Source organism: Neophocaena asiaeorientalis, unplaced genomic scaffold (assembly GCF_003031525.2).
Source record: "Neophocaena asiaeorientalis asiaeorientalis breed wild unplaced genomic scaffold, Neophocaena_asiaeorientalis_V1.1 scaffold301, whole genome shotgun sequence".
In the NCBI taxonomy this organism is placed as follows: Eukaryota; Metazoa; Chordata; class Mammalia; order Artiodactyla; family Phocoenidae; genus Neophocaena; species Neophocaena asiaeorientalis.
Window position 1 is genome coordinate 75,795 of NW_020173709.1, and position 17,457 is coordinate 93,251.

Below are 17,457 nucleotides of genomic sequence, written 5' to 3' on the forward strand. Positions count from 1 at the left end.
AAAAAAAAAAAAAAAAAGAATAGGTCTTGAGCTCACAGACATAGAAAACAAACATGGTTCCCAAAGGGGAAAGGGGAGGGGAGGGAAGGATAAATTGGAGTTTGGGATTTACAGACACACACTACTATATATAAAATAGATAAACAGTTCCTACTGTGTAGCACAGGGAACTGTATTCAATACCTTGTAATAACCTATTATGGAAAAGAATCTGAAAAAGAATATATATATGTATATCTGAATCACTTTGCTGTACACCTGAAGCTAACACAAAATTGTAAATCAACTATACTTCCATTTAAAAAAAGAGAAAAATAAGAAAAAAATAGGTCTTGAGGTAGTCTGCTCCCACTTCTAAACAGGGAAAAGAATGTTGCTGTGATTGCACATGGGTATTGGCAAGTACTTACTCCTCAGAGAGATTTGAGTGTGTGTGTGTGTTTGGTGACATTCTTTCAGCTCCTTCTAAGATGTGAAGACTGATTATTTATACATCATCTAGTGTTTAACAATTTCTTTTACACAATCTTTGTAACATGCTAACTAATATAAATAAGGCCTCTTTTCCCTTAAGGCGGCGGAATATTTCCCACAGCTTTTCCAATCTAACTTTTGGTGCAATGCTCAGCAGCAGACAACCTAAATGGCAGTGTGGGGACTTCCCTGGTGGTCCAGTGGTTAAGACTCTGTGCTCTCAATGCAAGGGGCCTGGGTTTGATCCCTGGTCAGGGAACTAGATCCCACATGCCGCAACTAAAGTTCCTGCATGCTGCAACTAAAAGATCCCACACACAGCAACGAAGATCCCACGTGCCGCAACTAAGACCTGATGCAGCTAAATAAATAATATTAAGAAAATGATAAAATAAATGGCAGTGTGATCATGGAACTGATACTCTAGGGTTGCAAAACTATCCCAATGTTTGATTAAAAAAATTAGTGTCAGAACATTCTGGAAAAATATTTTAATTCATGTTAAAGAGGACTGCAACTGAGTATTTTCAGAAAAGCAAAGCTTTGGGAAAATAATATAAAATAACTTTTTTACACTTATTGCTAAAGGACTCTAAAGTATACTCTCCCTAAAGTAGCCCATGCTCTGCTTCATCCTAACTTGTAATGGTTTTCCAATAATACAGTAGCTTGATGTTGTCATTTTAAGTGGAAATTCACTCTGATCAAATCTTAAGTTGCTGCTCCAGTGTTTGATGAACTCCAGACATTTGTGCCTGCTGCTCTTTTTTCATTGATTAAAAACCTCCTGGCAGGTCACACGATCTTATCCTATTCAGCAATCAAAAAGCACCTGGGTCACTGCCAACATGCGGGAGGAAAGAGAAACGGATGTGATTACCTGTTAAAATTAGTGAGCTTTATATCTAGAGGACCTAGTGGATGGAGATATTTTGCTACCTTCTGAGTTCTTCCTTTGAATAAATTTTAAATGTGTTACATGAGGATTATTAAAGATGCTCTTTATTTCAGAGTCTTCCTAAGATCTTCCTCACATTGAGTACAACTCCTGGAGTCTTAAACCTATTTTGCTTTTCTAGGAATCAATCTTTTTCTGGGGGATGGGAGGTGGAAGTGTAAGTAAAGTTAACAGCTGTTTCCTTCTTCCTTCCCTTCATCCATCCATCCATCTTTCCTTCCTTCCTCCCTTCCTCCTTCCCTTCTTTCTTTCCTTCCTTCCTTCCTTCTTTTCTTTCTTTATTAGGAGCAGCCCTAGCAGGAAACACACAAACCAAAACCACTCCAAGAAAACCCAAACAATAACACCTGTCCAGGTCTTTGTTGGTAAAGTCTTGAGTTGCCCTACAGGGCAAGGATGGATAGAAGGTTATACTTGCTGTCAATTTGGTGAGTGGTTATTGCTGGATAGGAAGAGGTTCCTTAAGACTGTGGTCAGGGAGGTGGCGATACTACTGTTGGTGGGAGGTATATGCTGGGGACTGATCAAAAAAGATCCTCGGTCTTGCCTTGAGAGGACAGTGAGGGTCCCCTGGGGTAAATCGTAGAGTCAATGGAGGCATGGAGAAACCATGGCTGCAAGGCAGGTCTGTCACCTTGCTTCCTGCCATATACTCTACGGAGCACTGGCACCTGGCAGATGGTAGAGAATCAGAATTCAATGGCATCATTGGGTAGCAGAATCATCAGTAATGATGGTGTCCACCAGATATTAAGGATTAGCCATTCTCTCTCATTTTCTTGTGACTTAGTAAGCTCTGAGATTCCTATAAAAGCTGATAGGGGTGGAAGCTCCAAGAATGACTGATAGTGAGTGAGTGCCCTGTCAACTAGGAATATGAGAGCTCAGAACTAAGTTGGACTTAATTTAAAAAACAAAACCAAAAAATGTGTTATTTCTTGAACTAAAGCAATCAGGAACAAATTCATGCCTATCACAAATACATTTTAAAAATGGAAGGTTGCATCTAACCTCTGGGAAGTGGGATGGGGTTCAGAGGAGCTTTCACTTTTTTTTTTTATTATTTTTTATTTATTTATTTATTTATTTTTTATTTTTTTTTTGAGCTTTCACTTTTTACTTAAAATGTATGTGTGTATGTGTGTGTATCTGGGGGCAAGGATAATAATACTTTCAAAACAAAAACAAAAGTCAATTTGGGTTGAGAAGAGGATCTGGAGATGCATAGATATCTTCAAAGTCATCTGGATCAGCCCTAAGCCTGATGCATATTCCTAGGATGACTTAGAGCCTGGAAGCCCTAAATTCAGACATAGCTTTGAAGGGGATAAACTAGGAGAATAGCTTTGAAGGGGATAAACTAGGAGAGAAGCAAAAGCATATGATCTCTTCTACTCATTATCCAATTCCACAAAGAATGTTTGCAAGGATGAATATTTTATACTGTTTCATAAACTGCAACTATATCACCAATTAAATACCACTTATTAATTTATTCAACATTTAACGAATATTTCTTGGTAGCCTGTTATGTGCCAGGCACTTTTCTAGGCACTTAGGATACATAGCGTAATAAAAATAAATTAATTAATTCTGCTCCTTCTGCCCATTTTAATTGGCTATTTTTTGTGTGCCTCCACACTGTTGGTATGGGACGTACCATTCTACTGTATTGTTTATCACATTTTATTAAAGTAATCAGTTTATGCAATTTGGGTTGAAAACAGCTTTTATAACATAAAAGCAGAAAATGTGAAAAGATGAGAATAATGGATTTGACTGAATAAAAGTTAAAACTGCACAGAAAAAAATAAAACATCAAGGAAAATGATAAGGTAGGAGAAATATTTGCAACATAAATGATACACAGGTTTCTATCTGTAATATATAAAGAGTTCTTCCAGGACACTAAGCAACAAATCAATAACCAGTTGAAAAATCTACAAAGGGCACAAACAGAAAATGTATTAAAGGGGAAATACATAGCTAATATATTTAAACATTTTAAACATTTATGCTTACTAGTAACCAAGGAAATGTAAATCTAAGCAGCAAGATACTATCTCTAGCTATCAAATTGGCAAAGACTAAAATTTTAAAATCTCCAGTTCTAATTCTTTAACAGTTTCCCAAACTTCATACTGTTGACATTTGGGGCAGGATCATTCTTTGTTGTGGAGGGCTGTCCTGTGCATTGTAAGATGTTTAGCAGCATCCCTGCCCTCTACCCACTAGATGCCAGTAACATCCCCTTCCTGTTGTGACAGCCAAAAATGTCTCCAGGAATTACCAAATGTCTTCTGGGAGGCAAAATTGCCCTGAGTTGAGAACCACTGCTCTAAACTTACGGAGGTACTTGGCCTTCTTCCCACTCACCGTCACCTCTCTTACTATCATACCTGTGCACATTTTTTTTTTTTTTCTTCTGCAAAAAGCGTTATTGTTTCCATTTGTTCCAAGGCTTGGGAGAGGGCTCCAGGGCGGTTAAAAAGCTGCCTAGTGGCTGCAGAGCAGGGCTTCAGGCAAAAGCTCTGACGCCAGAGGAGCTCCTCAGAGGCCGCTGGACTTCAGAGACTCCCGTTCTTGCTCAAGGGTGAGCCTTTCAAAGAGATACTCGCCCAGCACAGCCTGCGGACCAGCCAGCCTGCGGAGGTTGGTCAGGTGGTCGCCCATCTTCTTGATGAGTTTCACCTGCTCCTCCAGGAAGTGGCGCTCCAGGAAGTCACAGAGTTGGGGATCTGCGCGGGCAGAACCCAGGGCATGCAGATCCAAAAGCGCCTGGTTCAGGTTCTTCATGAGCAGGATGGCTTCCATAGCGTCCTGGGTTTTACTCTGCTCATTTCGGGAGGCTTCTGCACGTCTTGGAGGAAGGAACGGTCGCCGTGCTGGTTTTGCATTTTCAAGAGATGCTGGGCACCCTTGAGCTTCTCCTCGGCCAATTCATGGAAAAAGTGGCCTCCAGAGCCACATCGTCCTGGTGGAAATAGGAGCCCAGAGAGAGGTAAGTGCAGGAGGCACACAGATGCATGTTGGTTAGGCGGTTGATTGCGGCCTCCACCTCAATGGAATAATTCTGATGAATCTGGGAGCTCATGGTTGAAGGGTAATAAGGAGCTAAGTTCAAAAAATAATGTTGGCTTGTCCTGGAGGCCGAGGATAGCTGAGTTGCTGGTTCTGAAGGTTGCGACTGGAAAAAAGGTTGGAGGGTGATCGGAGGCTGGAGGAAGGGGCTGTCCCTGTCTCTGTTCCATCCAAACACTGTTGAAGCAAGAGACAGATCCCCAGGAGTGCAGAGCACACTGCTCAGATCTATGCATATTCTTGCTCCTGTACATTTCCTTTCCTACTCTTATCATCTTTCATGTTTCTGTTGAGGCTTTTGAGAAACTTTCCATGACCTCTCAAGATGGGTTCCCATCGCGCCCTGCATTTACCCTGATCTCAGCACTTTTTACAGTCTTCTACTTTATGTAATTATTAGCCAGTCTCTTTTAATAGAATGTAAACTCCCCATAGGCCCATCCTAGCAACTTTTGCCTTTGTGGGCCTCTTTCTCCATAACAAATATTAAAATTATATTTTATGACTGCATTAGTATAAAGACTAATACAATCCAGCCAGGATTATATTCATTTTTTTCCTTCTCATCCTAAAGGAAATTAAAATATTTTGTAGACCCCTAAAAAGTATTGTGGGTCTTAGGCACTGTGTTCACCATGCCTAATGGATAAGCTGGCCCTGGCTTCAAAAAGATGAGCAGTGCCTGTCTTGGTCACTACTGTACACCCAATGCCTAGTACTAAGTAGCTGTTTAGTAAACATTTCTCAAATGAATAAAAGGATTAAAATTTTACTAAACAGGAAGTATTTCTAAATACTTGAACTGCAAAAGACTTCAAATAAATTTAACCAAGTCAAGATATACTCATTTCATTAGATTTTGTTCCTAAATTCATCTGTGCTCTAGTTTTGACCTACTCGAAAAATGTTCTGCATTCTCTCATCATATTTATTATTAAAATATTTCTGATATGATTTAAAAAAAATTTAAACAGATCCTTGATCATCTAGCTTTCCACTTCATTCTGATCAAATACCTGTGGTTAAACTGAAAATATAGGCCCATGGTATATATCAGATTACTTTATGTGGATTCTTCCATAATTTTTCTACTGGCTTTCTTTTATTTTGAAAAATATGGCTATAATATTTAAATTTGCAAGTCTGGTAGGATGTGTAAGAGTTAACTGACAATTAAGAGTCCATTTTGCTTTGCTGGTACTTAGAATTGTGGTTTTTGATAGTTTTACGAATTTGCAATTTTGTCAGTTTACCTAAGGGGTCATCAAGCACTGCCGTATTGATCTATGCTAAACAGCATATAGTCCCTGCCCTCAAGGAGTTCAAAGATTAGTGCTGTTCTTCAAACAGTTTCCTTTCTGGGATTAAAATGCATGCTTATAGTTAGCCCTCCTTATCCACAGTTTCCAAATCTGTGGATTCAACCAACAGTGGATGCAAAATATTCAGAGAAAAAAATTCCAGAAAGTTCCAAAAAGCAAAACTTGAATTTACTGTACACTGGCAAGTATTTACATAGCTTTTACATTGTATTTACAACTATTTACATAGCATTTACATTGTACTAGCTATTATAAGTAATCTAGAGATGATTTAAAGTGTACAGGAGGATGTGCATAGGTTATATGCAAATACTATGCTATTTTTAAAAAATAAATTTATTTATTTTATTTATTTATTTTTGGCTGTATTGGGTCTTCATTGCTGTGCAGGCTTCTCATTACAGTGGCTTCTCTTGTTGTAGAGCACAGGCTCTAGGTGTGCGGGCTTCAGTAGTTGTGGCACGCGGGCTCAGTAGTTGTGGCATGCGGGCTTAGTTGCTCCGCGGCATGTGGGATCTTCCCAGACCAGCAATCGAACCCGTGTCCCCTGCATTGGCAGGTGGATTCTTAACCACTGTGCCACCAGGGAAGTCCCACTATGCTATTTTATATAAGGGACTTGAGCATCCTCTGATTTTGGTAACTGTGGGGTGTAGGTGGGGTTCCCCAATCCCCTGTGGATACCGAGGGACAACTGTACATTAGTAATCAAAGGCCTACTAGGTATTTGTGGAATAAAAGCAAAATAAATGATAGCCTTGGGAGAAGAGTGCATCACAGGCATGTTTAAGCCAAGCAAACTACTCCTGTTCTACTCTACAGCATATCTTTCTAGCGATAGAATATTTATGTCCTCCTGCTCTGTTAGCCACTGTTCAAAATGTCTTTCTACAACTAAGAGTCCTTCTAAGAGTCTACAACGTTGTCCTTCTTGAATTAAATATACTTGTGTAACACGTTGCAGTTCCCATGAGGACAGATATTATTCAGTGATAGCATTTTAGGTTGTGTGATTTGTGATGACATGGCCGAAAACTCTTTTGTTTCATTAATAACATTTCTCCCTTTGTAGGATAATCTTTAAACAGGTTTCCCACCGTGTATTAAATCCAGCTAAAGGATGTGGTTTCAAGTTTGATTCCACAAAGGATGTGGCTTAATTTGGTTTCTATGAATCAGTTGTCACCTCAATTAAGCCTCCCCTAAGCCTGTTGGTCAGAATCAATTGCTTTGGACTTCCCTGGTGGCACAGTGGTTAAGAATCAGCCTGCCAATGCAGGGGACACAGGTTTGACCCCTGGTCTGGGAAGATCCTACATGCTGCAGAGCAACTAAGCCCATGTGCCACAACTACTGAGCCTATGCTCTAGAGCCCACAAGCCACAACTACTGAAGTCTGCGAGCCTAGAACCCTTGCTCTGCAACAAGAGAAGCTACCACAATGAGAAGCCTGCACACCGCAAGGAAGAGAAGCCCCTGCTTGCCACAACTAGAGAAAGGCCGCACCCAGCAACAAAGACCCAAGGCAGCCAAAAATAAATAAACAAGTTAATTAATTAATTAATTTTTAAAAAAAGAAGAATCAATTGCTTCTTTCCCTGAGCTCTCCCAGTAGGGTATTTTTATCTCTAGTATTTAGTTATTTGCCTAATTGTCTTATCTGTTACTAGAAGGAAGAAGGGATTCTCTTATTCCTCTCTATGCTCCCCTAAGCACCTAGCATATGCCTTGTACATAGTAGGTCTCAAAACATTTTTGCTGGATTAAAAATATTTTCATAGAAGAAATAGAATTTGTAATACCCATGATATCCTGAGACCTTAATGCACTTTAACAGTATGGGTGTGTGAGTGTATCTGGTGGAACTCCTGTGTGAAATCTGCCTAGTTTTTTTTTTTTCAAACAGGATTTTCATCAGTCAGGCAGCTTTTAGTGTTCAAAACCTTATCACTACCGGCAGTAAATTTCTTTGAAAATGCCAAGTGAGGGTCATTGGGCTAATGGATTTATTCACTATGATATTCTAGGAAATTATGCCATCCAACTTGCCAGAAGCTGTTTCAAGGTCAAATACTGAAATATCTAAGTAGATTACAAGGGTGCCTGGAAGATTCTTTTTTGATAGTCTCGCCTATTTCTACATCTCTATTACCAACTCTGATTACATATTTCTATTATCCAATGTTCAGATGTACTTTCTTTACCATTCTTTCTATTTATAATTAGGATCCAGCACTCATTTGAATTTTCAGCTCACTGGATATTTCAGAAAATTTTACCCTTTGAGCAGCACTTCTTTGGCTCTAAAAACCAAGGAATAAAACCAGGAGGATGAAATAGTAACACTTCATTTGGAAATGGCTTCCTCTAGAGCAAGTGAACTCTGATTGGGAATTAGAATATGATCACACAGGTGCACTGAACGGGCTGAACAAACTCTCTTCTTACTGACAGATGTGTAATGATTGGCAAGTATTAAGACAATGGAAAATACAGCTCTCCCTCAGTCAGATCTTCTGAAAACATTATCCCTCCCTGGCCACTTCCTGTCCAGTTATTCACTCAAGACAGGTCTTCAATCACCTGGCCAATTATAAGACACACCACTAGCTACCTGATTACTCTCTGGCTTCCTATTTACTTTGACAGATCTCTGATCATTGGGTTCATTAAAGGAAAAAACACCATCATAGAAAGACATTAAGTGTATAACAAAGGCCCCAGCTGAAGCGTAAGTGGTGCTCAAGTATGTTTCAAAATGCCCCAATAGACTGTATATATATTCCGTGAAGGCAGAGGCCATCTCTCTTATAATTTCTGAGCTACACCTCTGTCTTCATTGTCACTTTTGGGCTTATTGGTTTGACATTTCTCCTGTTTGTTTTTCTTTTTCTTGGTGCAACATTTTATTATTTTTTTAATTAAAAAATTTTTAATTGAAGCGTAGTTGATTTACAGTATTATATTAGCTTCAGGTAACAACATGGTGATTCAAAAGTTTTATAGATTATACTCAATTTAAAGTTATTATAAAATATTGGCTATATTTCTTGTGCTGTACAATACATCCTTGTAGCTTATTTATTTTATACATAGTAGTTTGTATCTCTTAATCCCCTACCTTTGTCCCTCCCCGCTTCCCTCCCTCAGCTGGTAACCACTAGTTTTCTATATCTGTGAGTCTGTTTCTGTTTTGCTACATACATTCATTTATTTCTCCAGTTTAATTCCACACCTCATTTTGGCTTCGTTTGATTCCACATGACTTCCTTGAACTCCATACTCCATGTGTTACTGGCACTTTGGGGAATCAAGGAGGAAGAGTGCTAGATGGGGCAGGGGGGATGGAGGGCCACAAAGTAGGGGAGATAAGAGGTCAGCAGCTTTCAGACATATGATGATAAGGGGATAGAGAATCAGTGAGGGATGTATTTGGGGATGAGATTTCACGTCTGCAGCCACAGACCCCCACTCCAGGAATCCTTGGATTTTAGGGAGGGTGCTGGACTTTTCATCGTATAAGTAATGGTGATTTACATCATTTTATAGTTGGATATTACATGAAAAGAGTGGCTTCAGAAGATTGGAGAACTTGGCAGCATTTGGGTATTCGAGCAGTTTTTGTTTTTTTAATTGTTATTCAAGTCAAGAATTCTGTTGTCTTCTAGCAATTGTTTTTTATATACAGCTGTGCTTGTTAAAAATCCTGGGTTGGATTTTAACCTGGTTGAAGAGGAAAATCAAAGAGGGAGGCAGAGAAGCGTTTCTTTACCTCTGTGCCAAGGGAGTATATGAGAATTTTAACACAAGATGTAGTCCTGGATTTGATTCGGGAAAATACCAGAGAAGGCTATAACTGAATTCCTATAAAGAAATAAGTTCTTTAATTCAATGTCATCTTTTACTTACCAAGAAGACCATGCCATCACAGTGTGCCAGAAAAGTAGAATTCGGTTATGTTTACCTTGAAGTGCTGGGTGTAATGAAATCATTGGCAAGCGCTATTTATTTTTTAAAGGCAAGCACAAGAAAAATAATAAAACTCAAACCTCTACATTTCTATTGATCACAGGATGCAGATCTTATTCATTGTTTCTTTATCTGTCAAGAAATGGGAACATATAGTTTTAAAAAATGTTAAAACTTTGATCTCGTTTTCTTCTCTGCCTCTCCAGTAAATTCTCTGAGTATTTGAAAAGGTGGAAAGATTAGAGAAAACTTTCTTTTGATGTCTAGACACTATTTGGTTAGAATCATAGCAAACATGTTTTGTTTTTGAAGAAGCAGTGCAGAATACGGTGTCAATGCTGGGATAAATTATACAATAGGAATACAGAAGTGTTACATAGCGTCTTCAGACATTAACACTTGGAGTTTGTAGTAAATTTGGGGAAAACACATTTATTAAGTTAAGCAATAAATTGTAAGAACTAGACTTAACTGTGGTCTGTAACATGTTCAACCAAACAATAAATATGCTTGTAAGGTGAAATGGTTTAATTCTATATGTTAATTCTCAATATGTTAGTTATATGGATTTCTGTGCAGGAAGAAGTACTAGACCAAAATATAATCTGGTAGTAAACTAAATATGAGAAATCATAAAGTTTTTATATCTATTGATTATTTTCAAAGTGGAAGGGATGTTGTGTTTGCTATTAGGTAATGTTTGGTCCTTGTTTCTTGTTTTACGTGTCGGGGGTTGGTTATCACAAAGGCTTGCTTTGGGGTCTGGAGGAAACAGAGATGCCTGAGTTCATACTGTTCAGCCATTGTGTTTCACAGTGGCTTCAGGGAGAAAATAATAATTCCTGTGATGATCTGGTAGTTTCTCGTCTATGCAAGTCTAAGAAATTTGGACGAGGGCACTATGTGTCAGTCACTATTTTGTGTTTAAGAGATTCAGTGATGATCAACCACCTATATATTCAAGGGAAAAGAGCAGAGGCATGGACTCAATTATTGAAGCCCAGTCCTCCATGTGCTGAAAATCAAAGGCCCACATAGAATTCGAGATATAATTTTTCCTCTTTTCATAGGAAAGGGGAATGTGAGGCAATTTATTAAAATAACCTGTAAAATGTCCTCAAGCAATTGAGGGTGGTTGTTAGCTTTTTTGATAGGAAAATTATTTTTCTATCTGTATTATGGTGTGAAGGTTATCTTTCATCTGGGAGATTTTGTAATTCTGCATTGATCGAGAGACTGTTACTTATTTTTAAAACTAGTGTATGCAAATTATGATTAAATTCCTGAGGATTTAATCTTTTGAATATCATTTTAAAAATAGGAATGATGGCACACTGAGATGATAATTAACTCATTATGAATAATTTATTTTATACCTTGAAACTCGGCATAGAGCAAAGTTGTTGTTACCTAAATTTTCAAGCAGATTCTAGTCAAGATAGGAGTAAGTTCAAGTCCTATGTGTAGTATTGCATATTAAGTGAGAAATCTCATTACAGGAGTCCTGCATTTAATGTCTCTTAATTTATAATATTCATGCTAAAAGTTCCCAGCTTGGGACCCTGAAAGAATTATAATGTCCAAATAGTGTTTTTATAGTAAATATATTTTAATTATTTTAGCTTTCCTGAAAAAAAATAACCAAATCTACTTTGACTTTGGTAGCTTTTATATTTTAAAAGTTTACAGCAATTATAATTATTCTTTTTTAAGCTGGTGAGTGACTATAACCGTCTTCTGATTACAGATTTCAAATAATCAAGGCCATTAGACATCATAGGATTTGCCAGGATCAAACTGCATGTCATTCGTGGATTATATTAAATTCTGATGTCAAGGAGGAATGCCTTGATCCACTGTTTGTCTATTTATTTATTTTATCTTTATGCATTTTGTTTAACTATTTAGCACTTACTATGTGCCCAACAATATTCCAAGTATTTATAATGACCCTATGAGGCAAGCACTATTATGATCCTTGTTTTATTGAGGAGTGTGGTTTAGTAAAAATAGTATGAATTTTAGCATGAAACGGACTTAGATTAAATCCTGAATCCACCACCTACTAACAATGTGGCCATGGGTATTTAATGTGTACTTAAGTCTCTAAGCCTCAATTTCCTTTACACAAAATAAGGGAAGATACTCAATACATTCCAGGGTTATTGTGAACATTAAATAAGAATATTGGAAAGCACCTAGCACAGTTTCTGGCATATCAAAACTTCTCAATACAGTTTAATTTTCTTCCCATTCACTTTAGCCTTGTGTTAGTCAGAACTCTTAGTTACAAGTGATGGAAATCCACATTAAACAGCCTTAAAAAAAAAAAGGAATATGTTCATTCATTTAACTGGGAAATTCAAGGGGTTCCACCAATATCATTAGAATATCTTTCTTTCTCTTGGCACTGCCCTCCACTGTTTTGGCTTATTTTCAGGCAGACTATCAATCCTTTTAAAATCTTAATCGGCTTTTTGCCAGTTTACATCTGGTCGGTTTCATGGTCTGGTAACCAAAGACACATTTCTCTTAGAGTCATAGACCTTGAATCTGGGCCTCAGAATTTCTGCCTTTACGCAACAAACCAAGATGTTATGCTCATTGACACAGCCCTTAGTTAAATGGCATCTTGTTCTTTCTTGGAACAAGTCATAGTAGGTTAGGGTATGATGGGGGTGCAGTTAATCTGCTCCTTGCCCAAGGCAGAATCCTAATAGACTGTTCTTTAAAATGCAGATAATTGTGCTCTCTGTCACATAGGGAACTCACAGGATAAGGTCTCTGGTAGGGAGCTAGGGGATCAGTACTGGTCTTATCTCCTGCTATATCTGCTATTCCCCAAAACTTGTTCACACTACGTTTAGCTTGGAGCAGAGTACACATACAGTACTTCCAACCTGGTAAGATTCATGATTATCTGTCAGCCATTTTGTATGTCAGGTCATAAGCTGAAAGTATCTCTATTTTCTCCCCTGTCCTCTTTCAGACATACCAGCTTGGACCATACATTTTACCCTCCTTGAATAGGCACTTATTCAAGGACAAAGGCAGTAGGCAATGAAATCCAATATCTTAAAGTATTTATATCAAGCCCCTAAACTTTGGTAAGCCCAAGGTCTGAGTCCTAAGATGCAACAGGGGCAGTTTAATAAACTACTGCAAAATAAGAGTTTGCCAATTTCATGGCTGGAGACAGGAGGATTGAGTGTCCCACGTTTCAGTTGCAATCAACCAGTTCCATGTTTGGGATCTGTTACTTTCCAGTATCACTCTTATAAATGTCAATATCAATTTTATGAAATATCCCTTTGGACCATGACAGAGGTTTGGCTGCTATTGGTCCCTTTAGCACAAATATTGGCACGGTAATTTCCCTTAGCTTCCAGAGAGTCAAGTATAGAATGCCCCCAAATCTTAAAAAAAAGCTAAAGCTGCAGGTAAAATATTGCATTCAATAATTCCCAAATATAGGGGCCATTTTAAATTTTAGTTTTTCTGGAAGTAAGGAAGCCAATGTTGTTTCCACAACATTCCAAAACCACGGGCTACTCCAAAAGCATATCTGCTATCAGTGTAAATATTGGCAATTTTGTCCTTGGCTAAAACACAAGCCCATGTAAGAGCTTATAATTAAGCCTGCTGCGCCAGAGTAATCATAGGTAAAGATGTTGCCTCAACAACTTCAAAAGGATTTGTAATACCACACCTAGCACAATATTTGCCATTGTCACCATTTAAATAAGAATCATCAGTGAACCATGAGAAGTCAACATTACCCAGTGGTATTTCCTGTGGATACTTATGAGGAGTCAGGAGGTGGTCTGTCAGCCTTAAGCTGTCCTAAGGGACTTAGCTCCTCTCCTTAGAGAGGAGAAGAGTATCTGGGTTAAGGTTATTACAACATAAGAGTTATGTGAGGAGCAGTTAACAAAAGGACTTCATAGGAGGTGAGGCAGCTGACTGAGAAATGTTGAGTGTGATGAGAAATCAGGAGAGCTCCTACTACATGAGGTACAAAAATGATTAAAGGGGATCCCACAATGATTTTTTCAGTGGCCTTAACTGAAAGGACAGGGGCCGTAATGACTCTAATGCAAGGGGGGTATCCCTGTGCCACAGGGCCCAGTTTCTGGCTATAATACTCTATGGGTCAGTGGTGGTCCTCATGTTTTTGGGTGAGTACCCCAAGTGCATTCCCTTCCCTTTCATATACAAAAAGGAAAAAGGGAATCTGATCATTGGGATGTCCAAGGGCAGGTGGGTTCTTCAAACTCTCCTTTAAGGCGTTGAAGGCTATGTCATCTGGTTTTTCCCATAAAATTGGGTTACAATTTTAACTGTTTAGTAAAACATATAAAGGTTTGGCCATAAGAGAGAAATTTGGAATCCGATTTTGGCAATAACCAACTAGGCTGAGAAAACCTTGCAATTGGTGCTTAGTTTTGGGACACTTAGGAAACTCTCTGGATCTAGCTGTAGCCCTTATCCTGATATCCTAAATAACAAACCTGGGTTTGGGAAAACTGCAGTTTTCTTTGGTGACTCTGTGTCCCTTAAGGCTAAAAGCTTTAGCATGTGGATGTGTCCTCCTGTAAGGAGACTTGAGAAAGAGAGCAAAGAAGCAAATCATTCACATATTACAACAAAGCAGAACCCCTAGGGAACTTTATATCATTCAGATCAGCCTTCAGGATTTGCGAGAAATAAGGACTTTCTCGGTACAACCCTGAGGCATTACTGTCTAGGTGAATTGCTTTTCTTCCCAAGTGAAGGCGAGAAAGGTATATTGGCTAGCTTCATCAACTGGAATACTAAAGAATGTGCTGCATAAATCAATTACAGTAAAGAATTTGCTTCCAGTGGGAGTGGTTGTTAGTAGCCTATGAAAGTTAGAAACAACAGGATGTGGAAGGATAACAATGTTGTTTATTGCTTAGAGGTCCTGGACAAACCTCCACCCTCAGCCGGTAGGTTTTCTCACCAGTAGATAGGGGTATTACAGGGACTAGTACAAGGAATAACGAGGCCTTGAGCCTTGTAATCTTCTGTTATGGGCTTCATGCCTTGAGGGCTTTTTATTTATAGAGTATTGATGAATTCTGGGAAGAGGTTTTGGGGGTCTAATGGAAGGTATGCAGTGAATTTTGCCAACATCAGTTGGAGATTTTGCCCATAAGGAAAGTGGTAGCTGATTCAATCAGGACAAATGATCAGTGTTTCCAGAATCATCTCTAGTGCTATCAGAGAGAAACAAATAAAAGATGCCAAAGGGTCATTTAATTCATCTGGTGGGTTACTTTGACAACTCCTGTCAGTTTCTAAAATGATTTCCCCATTTTTGGAGAAATAAATTCTGGCATGATACTTCTCTAAGAAGTCTGTCTAATAAACGGACAGGGGTGAGGAACTAAGGAGAAAAAGGTGTGTATCTTTCAAAGGGCCTAAACAAAATGGAATGGGTTCAGAGACAGGAACTTCTGGAGATTTTTTTTTTTTTAACATCTTTATTGGGGTATAATTGCTTTACAATGGTGTGTTAGTTTCTGCTTTATAACAAAGTGAATCAGTTATACATATACGTATGTTCCCATATCTCTTCCCTCTTGCATATCCCTCCCTCCCACCCTCCCTATCCCACCCCTCCAGGCGGTCACAAAGCACTGAGCCGATATCCCTGTGCCATGCGGCTGCTTCCCACTAGCTATCTACCTTACGTTAGTTGCTTGTAGTAATCTCTCATGATCTTTTGTATTTCTGCAGTGTCAGTTGTTACTTCTCCTTTTTCATTTCTAATTCTATTGATTTGAGTCTTCTCCTTTTTTTTCTTGATGAATCTGGCTAATGGTTTATCCATTTTATTTATCTTCTCAAAGAACCAGCTTTTAGTTTTATTGATCTTTGCTATTGTTTCCTTCATTTCTTTTTCATTTATTTCTGATCTGATTTTTATGATTTCTTTCCTTCTGCTAACTTTGGGGTTTTTTTGTTCTTCTTTCTCTAATTGCTTTAGGTGCAAGGTTAGGTTGTTTATTCGAGATGTTTCCTGTTTTTGAGGTGGGCTTGTATTGCTATAATCTTCCCTCTTAGAACTGCTTTTGCTGCATCCCATAGGTTTTGGGGTGTCGTGTCTCCATTGTCATTTGTTTCTAGGTATTTTTTTTATTTCCTCTTTGATTTCTTCAGTGATCGCTTCGTTATTAAGTAGTGTATTGTTTAGCCTCCATGTGTTTTTATTTTTTACAGATCTTTTCCTGTAATTGATATCCAGTCTCATAGCGTTGTGGTCAGAAAAGATACTTGATACAATTTCAATTTTCTTAAATTTACCAAGACTTGATTTGAACTTCTGGAGATTTAAAGCAGCAGTGGCTGCTTTACAGTAGAGGGTTTGAGCACTGAGCATATGGCTCTAGTGTCAGTTAGGACTGGAAGAGATTCATCCCCAGTACAGAAATATGTTTTTCCAAGCAGATTAAGAGGGAATATTGGGAAGAGCCCTTGTAGTTCCCTGGAGAATTGGGAGGACATTGTGCAAAGGCTGGTTAGAGGCCTGAACTCTTAAATTTGTTAACAATCTCTTTTCCAATGTCCTGGCTCTTTGCAATAATAGCAGAATCTAGGAGTGTTTTGGTTTCTTTTAGGAGCCCTAGAAGGGAAGGAGGTGAAATCTGAAACAAAGAAGCCAAGGAAGAAGAGCCTGAGGCTTCGGGAGCCATTTTATCTTTCTTTAATCATCTGTTTGCCTCAGCTAATCTTAAAATCTTATTTTGCAGAGAGGCAATTTTAGTCTCAAAATACCAGTTGCAATAAGCATTCCACTCAGTTCTGGGAAGTTTGGAGCTATTGTAGTGCACTTTGGTTTTAGGGAAATTAAGTCTGGGGATTTGAGAAGTTCCCCATAGTGGCCATTGATATTCTAAATTGCCTTTGGTCAGGTTGGTCCATTTACTTAGAAGTATGCATGAGGAAGGACCCAGGTTTTTAAACATAAAATTGCTTGAGGTCCCTGTAGGGAGGTGCCCTCAAAATGCTTAGATAACTGTGATCCCATTTCCTAGAGATTTTTCCTCTAAGGAACAATTTTCAAACAGCTTAAATGGCTTACAGCAACAAAGGATTCAATTCAAATAGTTTGCAAGCCAATCCCAGCCAGTCTTAAGGAGATAGCTTGGTCCCAGAGCCAAGCCAAAGGCTTTAAAAAAAAATTTTTTTTTCCTTTAAAGCCAGTATCCAAAAGACTAGGCCAAAGACTGAAAAACCCAGCACTGTTTCAGAGAAACAACCCCTGTTCCTGAGAGGGTCAAAGTGTTAGACCCAAGCGGTCTACGAGGGATTCCAACTCGCCCAAGAACCGCCAACTGGCCAGCTTTAGTCAAACAGTCTGATCCCAAATCAGACTGAAGTGCCAAGCAAGTTCTTGCATACAGAGCAAGGCCTTAACCAGAAAGACAAAAATGGATCCCGAGTGGGCTTCCCTGGTGGCGCAGTGGTTGAGAGTCCGCCTGCCGATGCAGGCGACACGGGTTCGTGCCCGGTCCGGGAAGATCCCACATGCTAGGCCCGTGAGCCATGGCCGCTGAGCCTGCGCATCCGGAGCCTGTGCTCCGCAACGGGAAAGGCCACAACAGTGAGAGGCCCGCGTACCACGAA

At 38.9% G+C, this 17,457-nt stretch overlaps 1 pseudogene; it reads right to left on the reverse strand.

The window, feature by feature from the left end:
* Positions 1 to 3,982: 3,982 nt before the first annotated feature.
* LOC112403218 (ferritin light chain pseudogene) overlaps positions 3,983 to 17,457 on the reverse strand; it is a 53,739-nt pseudogene continuing 40,264 nt past the window's right edge.